We start from the raw sequence: 13572 nt of genomic DNA, 5'->3' as shown, positions 1-13572 counted from the left end.
GAATTATAGAGAAGCTGCAATTATCCTTATAATAAAGTAACAGGAAGTCTATCTGTTTTTCTATTTGTACCAAAGGATCTCGCTAACCACTAAACCGATTTGGTTCTCCTTTACATGGTAGCATCTCATAAGTCCTGGGAAGGTATATAAATTTTTGGGGAAGGGTAACACCATCATTAAAAGAGAAATCGGCCCTAGATGAATTGACCACCCCCCCACCCCAAAAAAAAAAATTAGGGGCGTAACCGCTAGTAAAAGACAATTTATTATTTAAGAGGGAGGGACAAAAAAGGGTGTTTAAATTCTACATACAAATTTGAGGGTGCCATTTTTTGGTAAAAAAACATTTTTATAAAAAAATCAGGAAAATTTTGGACATAAAACACCCAAAATGTTGGTTTTACTCCGCCAAATAAAAATTTCACCAGACATTAATGTTATACGTCTGACAAACCAGCAGTATGAACCATTTTAATCGTAATTAGCTTCAGTGTTGTGCCCCGGTTCGAAATCATCACTTACCCGACAACAGGCGGATCATGCGCTACAGTTTTCTTTTCGGGTTTACCTTTGAATATGTAAATATTGATTTGATGAGTCTTGCAAATGTCTTCATAATGCCATTAACCAATCCTTTAACACTAAACACAACAAGAATTAATACGTTCATGGGTGGCGCAGCAAAAATAAGCTCAACTAAAGCGTGTTTGAGGGGGTGTAACTGGTGCTCACATTTCCCCTTGGGGGTAAATTTACTCCCAAAGGGGTGTATACTTATACGTATACGCTACCTTAATAACTAATTTCAATTTGAAACCAACTTGGATTTTGCACACCCCCTTAACACATAAAATACACCCCTTTCCTCCTCTTAAAAATGTGGTTTTCAAACACCTATGACATAAAATTACATGAAAGCTTTTTTAAAAATAATAGTTATTTCTCGCATCGTATTATAAAAGGAACGGTCTAAAAAACTGGATATAATACGATGCTAGACATTTTGTATGAATGAGAACCGGTTCTAATCCACCGGATATACCATCGGTTTCGAATAAATACGAGAAAATGAATGTATATTTTTATATGCGTAGAAAACTGGATATAATACGATGCTAGACATAGTTTTTTTTGTATGAATGAGAACCTGTTCTATTTCACCGGATATCAATCGGTTTCAAATGAATACGAGAAAAAATCTTATTTGAAATATGAAATCTAAACTTTGAAAACCAGTTAAAATATTCTAATATATTATTGCATGCATTTAGAAAAAGTATGATGTACGCGATTCTTTAAAAAAACATATGTAAAATGACAATAATACCCTAAAAACACCGAACTTAACTATTGTTATCGGACGGTCAAACGACCCTACATACTTGGTACATAGAGTGACTGGAATGGATATGGGATATATGTGGATAATGATATATTGACAGAATAAAAATTGTAGTCTATTTAGCTTCATAATATGAACCTCATTTATTGATCAGTTCGTTCAACCACCAGGAGAGTGGGATGGGATAAAGAGGAAGGATCGTTAATTTAGCCAGCTGCAAGCATTACTTTATCAGAGTAAACGAAAATCTGGTGCAACTTCCAAATATCGATTGTGGTTGCGCTACTTACGTTACGTTGCAGACAATGACCCCAATGGAAACATATTCTTGGGAGGGGGGAGCAGCCATCCCAGCAGATATCAGCTCACTTCTCACCAGCTAGATACATAGATTAAATTAAAAACTTACATAAGTATTAAAATATTAATTTAGATTGGCATTAAAAATTGTTCCTTAGACCAAAATGTGCATTCGTCAAATGCCAAATGTTAATTTAACCCTCTTAACTAGACAGACATGTAAAAAGTTTGAAGTATTTACTGAACTGATAGAGTTCTCCATTCTAGGTCCCCAAATGGTTTTAAGCTATTTAATTTTTAGATGTAAGTCATGGGATGTTTTTAAGATATGTTTTTGTTCCCCTCCCCCTTGAATAGAGTGCCCTTAGTTGCTAGGGGTGCATCCACTAGTTATCAATAGAAAGATAGAAATGAACATATACGGATAGAAAGACTAGATGGATAGATACATATAATACCTTCTTTCTTAGATCATTTTCTTCCAGTGTTATATTTCTATAATTCTGTTTTATCTAAAAAGCATAAATTTATATATTATAAAAAGGTATCTAAAGGGATACAATTAAACAATGGCCTATAAATTGATGTATATTTCCAATGATGATACACAAAATTACTCCTCTTCTGGAAGGAGTAACTAGCGGTTGAAACGTTTGGACACTCAACTTAACGAGTAAAAAAATTAAGGGCTCTATTTTTAAAAATAGATTTGAAATCTTAATTTGTTGTTCAAGGCATTTATTTATTCCGTAGAGTTTACCCCTTACTTTTATAAATCTTTTCATTAGGGTAGTTTTTTTTCTATGTCTATCCCGCGCGGGACTCTAACCCTACAGAGCCTTTACTTTCGGTGCCATAAACCGGTGCAGGGCTACCCAGTACTCAATGTAACCTAACTTTAACAAACCTAAGTTAATAAACAAACTATTTAAAACTGCCCTTTCTTAGGGGGATGGGGTGAAGTTTCTTTGCTTTTTAGACGCCCAGCTGTTTAATATCATGGAATTGACCCCCCCCCCTTCCGGTATAGGGTTAACTTGCTGCAATATTACCTGATTTTCAAAGTCTATGTTTTTCGTGGAAGCTTCATTATTGTATTCAATATTTTGACAAGTTTCCCTCAAACATGTTTCATTTTCTTTGGGTTTTACAGATAATATTGCGTTAAATGATAAAATAATTGAGAAAATAAACAAGTTTATATACATTCTCATTTTTTACATCTAAATTATTGATCTCATTAGTTTAATGATTTATGTGTGTTGTTATAAAATCAACATAAGATTTTAGTTTTAGTATCATTAGAATGGATTTATTATTACTTGGATCTTAAACCAAATTATCATGTACTCTATTAAAGTGAAACTTGTAGTGGGTTAAAATGACGATACCCTCATCCCCTCACCTTTACCCCATCCCCTCCACTATTACTGGATAAACGAACTGACCAATGAATAATATGGGAAATAGTAACCTAAATTGATGACAATTTTCCCCCTCTGTCATAATATCCAAGTATATCCTACATCCATTATTATTAGAATAATTTTATATTGGTAATATGTCAGCAGCAAAGACGTAAAGGATTTTTTTCTGGGGAAGGAGCGCGGGGGTATGGATGGGCACCAATTTTCAATAAGGGGGATAATTTAAATTCGAGGGGATAATATGGTGCGCAATAATTCTAATCCCTCCCCCCAACCCCTAAAAAACCCCAGTAATATTTTTTATTTGGGGGCCGGGGGGGGGGGGGAGGAAAAAATGCATAAGAAATGTAAAAAATCCCGGTCAATAAATCCCCCCTCTCCATATAAAAAACAAATGGAATCTCTTTACAGTTCCTATAAAAATGTCATATTATATTTAATAGTCCATTAAATCTACACACTTTTGGCCCAAAAATTCCGAATTACGTAATATTATAATAATGGACTACTGTAATATGACGTCAATTTCTATAGGCACTAAAAGAGCTTCATTTAAGTGTAAATTTTGTTTGGACTCTGAATAGTGGGGTAAGGTTATCACCCCCATCATAAAACTAAATTGACATAAACCAGTTGCAAATTTATACAACCAAATTTTTGACAAGGAAGAATTTTTAGAAGCGAAGCTACTCTATCAGTGTCCATGTCTGGACTGACCTTCTGTCTGCTTTTTCTTACCAGCCTTTTTACAAATAAACATTTCAAAAAAATTTTGCTGATAATTTTAAATTGTTTGGCTGTTATTGAAGAAATCAACAACTCTGGATAATAATGGTGAGGTTAATACCAGCTCATACCAATAACGAAATTAATTCGGAAGAAAATCACAAAACCTATACATGTTTTTCAGCTGTCATTGGGGGGCAACACATCGTAAAATTGACGACCTCTCCATAAACTTTTGTGCTATATTTTACATGAATTATTTTTCCAGTATGGCTTCGATGGGATGGGATGGGAGACCAGTTACGTGCACGCCGTCCATCCTGCACCGTGCATCAATGATCCTAGGAGCTACACCAGAAGAGCCCTACTGTGCTGGAAAGGTCCTAGGGTAGATGCCAGACTGAATTCTGGTCACTTCCCCCAGTTCAGGGGGTTTGGGTGGGGCTAACAATCCTTCCCTAGAAAAAAACCTGCTCACGTTCAATCTGCACAAAGTAAAGACCAATTTAACTTTGGGCTCGGGAACGAAGTAGAGGTTGGAAACAACAATATGATGTTTGGCTGGGAAACCTCTAAAGGACTAGTCAGGCGGATGATTCTGAATTCCCGCAGACCAGCAAAAATTTGCACCTGGAATGTTCGGACAATGTTTCAGTCAGGCCAGACAGAAAACATTTGCCGAGAAATGCTTAAAGCCAGGGTTGATATCCTGGCTATCACCGAATCAAGGTGGACAAATAATGGAGAGTTTAAACATCATTCTGGCTTGAAAATACTTTACTCAGGCCATATGAATGAGGATCTAGGCCATAATCAAGGGGTGGCTCTTATACTGACCAAGCAAGCAGAGCAGGCCATGATCAGTTGGCAACCCCATGGTCCAAGAATAATGGAGGCTTACTTCAAATCCTCAGATAAAAACATCAATCTGAGAATAATAGTAGCATATGCTCCTACAGAACAAGCAGATACAGAGGTCAAAAACGAATTTTATGACCAGTTTGACTCTGTATTTAAGAATGGTCATAAAGAGAAGGACCTGACCATGCTCCTAGGAGATTTCAATGCTCAAGTGGGGAGTAATAATGAGAATTTAGAAGAAGTCATGGGCAGATATGGCCTAGGCTTAAGTAATGGCAAGGAAAATGACAATGGTGATAGACTTGTAAGTTTTTGTACTGAAAACAAACTTGTCATTGGTGGAACCACCTTTAAACACAAGAAGATTCATACTGCCACCTGGAGATCAGCAGATCAAAGAACCTTTAATCAGATAGACCACATCTGTATATCTAGACGTTTTAAAGGGTCTCTCCTTGATGTCAGGGTTGAAAGAGGACCTGATGTTAATTCAGACCATTATCTTCTATCTTCTTAAGTTCGGCTTAGATTTAAAAAGCAGGACACAAAGCCTAACCCCAGGAAAAAAAATATAACTTAACAACCCTTCAAAACTCTGAAAAGCTACAAGAGTTTAAGCTCACTCTAAAGAACAGATTTGAGTTGTTGACTCTTCAAGAGGATGATGGAGTTGAAGATATTTGGCAAGGTATCAAAAAAGTTTATAATGATACTAGCCAAGAAAAATTAGGTTTCAAAAAGGCTAACCAAAAGCCGTGGATCACTCAAAGATCCATTGATCTCATGGATCAAAGAAGAGAGGTAAGACAAAAGACACTCTCTAGAAACTCTCCAGAAGATAAAGACCTGTATAAGATGCTTAGCAGGGAAATCCAAAGAAGTGTCAGAATTGACAAAAAAGAACACTTGGAAAACCTTGCTATGCAAGCAGAAAATGCTGCTAATCAAAATAGAATGAAAGATGTCTATGAGATTACTAAGAGAATTGCAGGTAAAGTACACAAATCAGGATCACACATCAGGGACAAGGATGGTTCACTCCTTAAAACTGATGAAGATATTCTAAATAGATGGGCAGAGCACTTCACTGAACTGCTGAATCTTCCAGTTCCAGAGGAAGAAACTGAGATTCCACCCTCAGATGCACTTGACATTGACTGTCGAGCGCCAAATCTATTGGAAATCAAGGAGGCCATTAAAAGTTTGAAAAATAACAAGGCCGCTGGACCTGATAACATCCCAGCTGAGGTCATAAAAGCAGACCTAGATACTTCTGCTGAGGCATTCCTACCTTTGATCACAAAGATATGGAATTATGAGTTATGCCCAGAGGACTGGAAGAATGGACATATCTCAATACTAGCCAAAAAAGGAGACTTGACCCAATGTGGAAACTACAGAGGGATAATGCTCCTTTCAGTACCTGGCCGTATCCTTAGTAAGATTCTTCTTAATAGAATAAAGAAGAAGGTCAATGAAAAGCTAAGACCTAATCAGGCTGGATTTAGACCAAACCTTTCCACTATTGATCAGATAACCTCTCTAAGAATCATCATAGAGCAATCCAAGGAATGGAACTCTGAGCTTTTTGTAAACTTCATTGATTACAAAAAAGCATTTGATTCTTTAGACAGAAGATCTCTCTGGAAAATCTGCCGACACTATGGCATTCCAGAAAAGATAATCAATAACATTAAAGCTATCTATCATAAAGGAGGTGGAAATGTATAAAGGTAAACTATCAACCTTTTTTGAGATTGTAACAGGCGTCAGACAAGGATGCCTTCTTTCTCCCTTCCTTTTCCTCCTTGCCATTGACTGGATCATGAAGAACTGTGAAAGTAATGATGGCATTCGCTGGGAGCTATTTGGCAATCCCAAATATTTAGGAGATCTGGACTTTGCTGATGATATTGCTTTGTTAACAAGCAACAGAAGTCAAATGCAAAGAAGGACTAACAGGATAGCTGAAACTTCCAAGAAAATTGGACTAGAAATAAATGTTCCTAAAACCAAAATACTCAGATTAAATGCAAATTCCCAAGAACCAATTACTATTGGAGACAAATTCTTGAGGATGTAGATTGTTTTGAGTATCTTGGAAGTAAAATTGATGAAGCTGGAGGCACTTTAACAGATGTTAAAGCTAGAATTAACAAATCTAGGACAGCCTTTGCCAGCCTGAACAAAATTTGGAATTCCAACAACATCTCCATAAAGACTAAGTTAAGACTGTTCAAGTCAAATGTTCTCTCTGTTTTGCTGTATGGGGCTGAAACTTGGTTCCTAAACACAGCAGTGGTCTCCAAGCTACAGACATATGTCAATAAATGTCTCAGGAGAATCCACAAGATCTTTTGGCCAAATAAGATCACAAATGCTGAGCTTCTAGAGCGCAGTGATATGTCAGACATTAAACTGACAATAAAACAGAGAAAATGGAGATGGTTGGGGCACACTCTAAGGAAAGGGCATGATGATATAACCAATCAAGCCTTGACTTGGAACCCCCACATAGGAAAGAGGAAACCAGGTAGACCAAAAACAACCTGGAGGAGGGAACTCTTAAGTGAACTGAAAGAAAAGAAAATTCCATCTTTCAGCAATGCCTCAAAACGTGCCGAAACAAAGGAAGATTGGAGAACCATTGTGCATGGCCTACGTTCTGCCGAGAACTAAAAGGCAATGATGATGATGGCTTCGATTATATCCGCTAGATTAGAACCAGTTCAAATCCATACTAAAAAATCATATATCGTATCGTATTATATCCAGTTTTCTACAAATATAAAAATGTACAATCATAAGATTAAAACCGTGCCTTCAGTATCTCGAGGCCAACAAAACTGGTTTTAATCTTATAATTGTTATATCCGCAGAAAGCTGTTTATATAACGATAAATAACTATTCTGAATTAAGTAACATAGACTTTTTATAAAACTAGCGGCTTCGCCCCTAGCCTCTAGGGGATTTTTTTCCCCCAAGAGGTAATTTTTAAAAAAAAATTGGAGATGCATCCACTTATTTTGAACTTATTCTAAAAAAATAACATATTTTGGTGCTGCGAACCATAATTTATGGGTTCCCCATAACGCTTTCTTTTCAATCTTTTAATAATTTTCGGTTCAGTGGTTACCGAGATCGTAAGGGACAGACGGACAGACGGACGGAAGGACGGACGGACGGACAGATAGACAGACAGAAACACAGACAGACATCATTCTACTTTGTATTATAGATTTACTTTTAATATATCACTAAAAATATATTTTTTTAAATTTTATCAATTAACACTTTTTACTAAAAAAAAAAAAAACTAAAGCTTTGTCACTTTCTAAAAATAAAAAAACTTTCTCTTAACAACTGCTAATTTTATCCATGTAATACCAGGTCAAATTTTTGTGAACTGTTTCTTCCCATCGTATCGTAGACCCCTATGAGTATAATTGAGTAGAATAAGTTTCCGACAACTAGATTACTAGGACGAGTTTACACATGTGTAGCGGAGATGTTCGAAATTGTAAGCTAATCAGAGAAAAAAAAGGGAAAGAAAAAGTGACAGAGGGAGAAAGAAAGAAAGAGAGAGAGAGAGAGAGAGAGAGAGAGATATGAGATATATAGATAGATAGATAGCTAGATAGATAGACAGATAGATATATATATAGATAGATAGATAGATAGATAGATAGAGATAGATAGATATATAGATACACTGTTAAAAATAATTTTTTTTTAGCATCAGATAAACTATATATTCTTCACATTAATGTATAGTATCAATCCATACGTTATAGGAAAAAAACCTTATTACGATACAAGGAAGATTCCAATACTGTATTGAGTAATACTTAGTGTTCTATGGAGTTACATGTAGTACTAAATAATGTATTTGTCTGTATATTATTATCCAATACGCTCTTTGGAATAATATTCAATACGGTAGAAGTAAGTTTTTAATACTCTCCTTTGCAATTTTTGATACTCTGTAGAGTATGAAACTATTTTACTTTGGATGAAAGATCAGTTTATAATATATGATTATTATATGTACATATACATTTTGTTATATCAACAAACATACCAAGCAGAGCAATAAAACATTAATTTAAATGTAAATTTAGTAAAAAAAATGACTTTAAAGATGTTTAGGACTAAACATGATCCTTAAAAATAAAAACTATGGTCAGTCATAATTACAAAAATCAAAACTATAAATCTGAGCATAAATAGTAACATTTCATCTTTGTCCAAAACGACCAAGCAGAAACACTTCCATGAGAGGTGTGCATGAATGGTGTCTGTTTCAATTATTCTTTACAGTACAGATTCGTAGCCTAGAAGGTATGAATAGTTACTATTTTAATAAACCATTCTCTTGCGTATTGTCTGATACTCTACAGCGTATGAAATAGTACTAAATTAAAAAACATTTCTACAGCGTTTTTTCCAGTACACTAGAGTGTATCAAATAGTACTATTTTAATAAACATTTCTGTAGCGTATTTTCCAGTATTCTAGAGCGTATCAATCGATACTAAAAAAATGTATGGGTTCTGTATAGTAATAATTATTGTGTTATATAGTACTACATAGTGTTATATATTAATTATATAGTTGTAGCGTACTTACAGTTCCAATACTCTCCAGAGTATCAATTGATACTAAATAAAAAAATTATTTTTAACAGTGTAGATATATACATAGACGTCCAAGGGGGGGGGGGGGTAATGGGGCGATTACCCCCCCCCCCCCCCCATTTAAAATTTACCCCCCCCAAACAATTTTCGTGGGGTAAATACCCCCCAAAACAAAAAATCTCTAATAAAAAAAATTTTTGCGCGCTTTGTGCGCATTTTTAATACTATATACTCGGTGTTTAAAAAAAAAACTGCGTTTTCCGGTTTTGAGAAACAACCAGAAGGAATATGAAAAAAAGGATAATAGGTCCATATTCTATGTAAAAATGTACATCAGATTTACTTAAGGTGTTTTTTGATATCTCTAAAAATGCGGCTGTACTGATTGGTACATGTAGGGGAAAAATGCTTGATGTTGAATATGAGATATCAATTAGATTGAAATAACTTGTATATTTTGCAACATATTGTTTCAAAAGTACAACATCAAAGTAGTAAAAGCTTAAATCAATGTCCCCATATGAAATTTTTTTACATATTTTCTTTTTTGGCTCCATGCAAAGACCTTTTTAGGTTCTTCAGAATTTAGTTTTTTCTATTTCCCTATGACAAAGTTATTTTTAGAAAAAAAATCTCTATTTATACTGTGTGCATTGACAAATAAAACAAGTCACTTTTTTTTTCATTTCAATATCTTTAAAAATAAGCAAGTTATCATGGTTTGAAATTGTTCGTAAAAAGTGCGTTTTCATTAATTACTCATGTTTTATAAGATGATCTCTTATAATCTGTCAATCAAATTAAGATATTAAGAGATTAAGGGGGGAGGGGCGAGGAACGAATATGAACAATTTTAATACTAAGAATTAAAATCCAAGCAAAAAGAATATTGATTTTTTATTTTAAAAAAGGCATTTTAAATTAAGTTTTAAATGTAATTATTAGATTATTTTGAAGTTTATGTTATAATGTTGTTTTCAAGTAAAAAAAAGGATTAAATTCAACGTTATAGCATAAAATTATTAAGAATACAATAACACACACACATTTCTAATTCTTTGGGCTCTAAAATGCGCTGTTGTTTTAAGAGATATTAAAAAACGCCTGTAACAAATTCGATGCATATTTTTATAGAGAATATGGACATATAATTATTTTTTTTTGTACTCCTAATGGTTGTTTCCCAAATCTGGAAAACGCAGTTTTTTTTTAAACGCCCTGTATTTAATAAAATTTAAATTACCCCCCCCAAAAATTTTACCCCGGGGGTAAATTTTGGGGGGGTAAACTAAATTTACCCCTGCCAACAGATTTTAGGGGGGGGTAATTACCCCCCCAAAGCAATTTTTACCCCCGGGGTAAAAATTTTGGGGGGGGTAAAAAAAATTTGCGGCGCGCTTCGCGCGCCATTTTACCCCCCCCCCCTTAAAATTTTTTTACCCCACCCAAAATAAAAAGCTTGGTCGCCCCTGGATATATAGATAGATAGATAGAGAGAGAGAGAGAAAGAGAGAGAGAATGAGAGAGAAAAAGAGAGAGTGATAAAAATGAAAGAAAGAGAGACAGAGAGAGGAAGAAATAACGAAAAAAGAGTAAGAAAGAAAGATATAGAGAGAGATTTAAAGAGCGAAAGAAAAGGAAAAGACTTGAAAAGAGAAAGACAGAGAGAGAGAGAGAGAGAAAGAGAGAGAGAGAGAGAGAGAGAGAGAGAGAGAGAGAGAGAGAGAGAGAGAGAGAGAGAGAGAAAGATAGAGAGAGAGAGAGAGAGAAAGATAGAGAGAGAGAGAGAGAGAGTCATATGAAGAAAGAAATATATAAATGAAGGGAAAAGAGAAAAAGATAGAGAAAAAGAGAAAAAAAGAAAGATAATTTGGTGATAAAAAGCACAAGTAACTTAAGGGAAAAGACAATGGACGATAAATTGACATACTTACACAATAAGGAGTCCGTTTTTTTCAATTTTCAACTCCTCAAGAAAGTTACCCGAAGGTTATTGGTTGAAAAGTTTGGACACTCTTAGTTTAGTTCCAACCAATCAAATTCAATAAAAGTACCCAAAGTTTTTAAGCCAATGAATACGATAAAGTAGTTATAAAACTTTGGGTGGAAATGTAATTAACAGCCCAATGTCCCCACCCTCCCTGAAATAAACCAGAATATTACTGCTAAGTAAATGAAGGAAACTCATGTGACTTTTCTTACGTACGCAAATATTTGTGTTGATTTTATCCTGGATTTTTTGGACATAATTTAAAGAAGATTAGTTTTTATGATAACTTATGCCTCTTTGAAATGAAAAAAAGATAACTGTTATTTCTGTATCTATTATAAATCGTTTAATTTCTGGTGGAATAGAACTGGTTTTCAGCCAAACTAAAAAATATGTCTATTGTCTAGCATTGTATAATATCCATTTGAATATGAATATTTAAAATATACAGTCATAAGATTTAAACCATTTTTATCTTAAGATTTAAACCCGTTTTTATCTTATAATTGTACATTTTATAACCATGGAAAGCTGTTCATTAAGTGCAGTCAATTTTCACTAAAACCAATAAAATTTTTGAAATATAAGTGCAGCTGTAACCTTTTATAATATAAATAAGGATTTTGATTGCCTTTTATCTGAAAAGTGTATTTTCTACATAGGAAACGTCTAACGTCGGGTTTTTAAAACTAATAATTTTTGTAATAAGTTGTACTGAACAGTAGCTTTTAGTCTTATTAGAATACAAATGACGAAAAACTGCAACAAATCTACGGTTAAAGACATAAAACAGGAAAAAGTGTTTGAATAAATTTTATGTCTCAACAGACATTATCGTCAATAAAGAAAAAAATGTTTAAAAAAAAAATAAAGGTAAAAAAGTGTCTTAATTTCTTCTCATATTCAACAACTTTCATAAAAATGATAATAAATACAAAAAAATAATACGCAAAAAATAGTATTAAATATTGAATATTGTTTATGGATGAACCAGGAATAAAGACTGATTAAATCTAAAAAAAAATTTAATTTAGTGATTTTGTAGTATGAATTAGCTTTCCTTAAATATTGTAATCTTACAGAAATATATTTTAATTCTTTTTTCTTCATACATTTATTCCTGTTATTTTATATTTTATTCTATTATTTACCAAAGTAGCAGACAAAAAGAAAAATACTTTCCTTTTTAAGTTGAATTATTCTTTCTTATTTGGGGAAGAAAAGATGAAAAAGAAAGTGCGATTCCTATCAATTTAATATGATAAGATGATTTTTTAATTATGAATTATTATTTAGCTATCTTTTATAAAGTAACTACAATATCATTAAAAGGAAAAAAAAATATTGACTGCACTTACTGTTCATAATACAATACAAGAAATAACTACTACGCCATGAAATTCAACAAAATCGAAGCTTATTATAGTGCCTATAAAAAATGATGTTATAATGGCCTACCATTGGTCAAAATAATGTATACTAGCCTACTATCAGTACATTAGACTGTGTATTTGCCTAACATTGGTCAGTTGTATTGTATGATAACATTTTTTTTTATAGCTACTATAGAAGCTTCAATATGAAACATTAGAGTAAAACACTAGAGGGAGAAAGGGTTAAGTAACTGTATCTCCCCATCGCAACCACCTTGTGCAACCTTTCTATTGGGTAATTTAAAATCAACCAATTGTGTCGCTTATTATCAAATGTCCTTCCCTTGATGTTAAAAGTATTTTGAATATCAAGACTTGTAAACTAGCATTGATGCTTTAAAAATCCTAGATTAAAGCAAACAAAAATATCAGTATTGAGAATACCTTAGTTTTTATGACAATAAAACCATTTAAGACGCAGTCGACCTATAGTTCTTATATTAACAAGGAACTTAGTAAGGATCTGGTATAGTTCACGATAATATGTTACTGGGGACGATTATCTTTAAAATGGCTGCTAGCGACAATATGACGAATGAGCGTATATGTTATGTTAGCACATGAAACAGTGATAGTGATCAATAAAATAATGAAGTCATACAATACAAATAACCAATGATAGGCCAGTATACATTGTAAATGCCAAATTGTAAATTGTTAACTGGCCTTTGTTGGTCGTTTGTATTGAATGACGTCTTTTTTTATTTGACACTATATGCTGTTTTATTAGCACATCTTACAAAAGAAGGCCTACAAATAATCTAAAATAACAATTACTTAATAATGTTTTCTCGCAGCGCACATAAATGCGCAAAAAGACATGCTTTAAGCATATTTACTTTAGTCAAGCACTAT

At 33.6% G+C, this 13572-nt stretch overlaps 1 long non-coding RNA gene across 1 annotated transcript; it reads right to left on the bottom strand.

Annotated features, from left to right (window-relative positions):
• Positions 1-568: 568 nt before the first annotated feature.
• Positions 569-2156, bottom strand: LOC145333951 (uncharacterized). Its single transcript, XR_013884658.1, has 3 exons — positions 2101-2156; positions 1633-1721; positions 569-641 (listed from the first exon to the last, which is right to left on the bottom strand). It is a non-coding gene; the product is annotated as an uncharacterized LOC145333951 (long non-coding RNA).
• Between the last annotated feature and the right edge of the window lie 11416 nt (positions 2157-13572).

Source organism: Acartia tonsa, chromosome 12 (genome assembly GCF_053477335.1).
Source record: "Acartia tonsa isolate MP-2025a chromosome 12, ASM5347733v1, whole genome shotgun sequence".
NCBI lineage: Eukaryota > Metazoa > Arthropoda > Copepoda > Calanoida > Acartiidae > Acartia > Acartia tonsa.
Note: the sequence above shows the minus strand (reverse complement) of the source record. Positions and strands in the feature narration are given on the sequence as shown.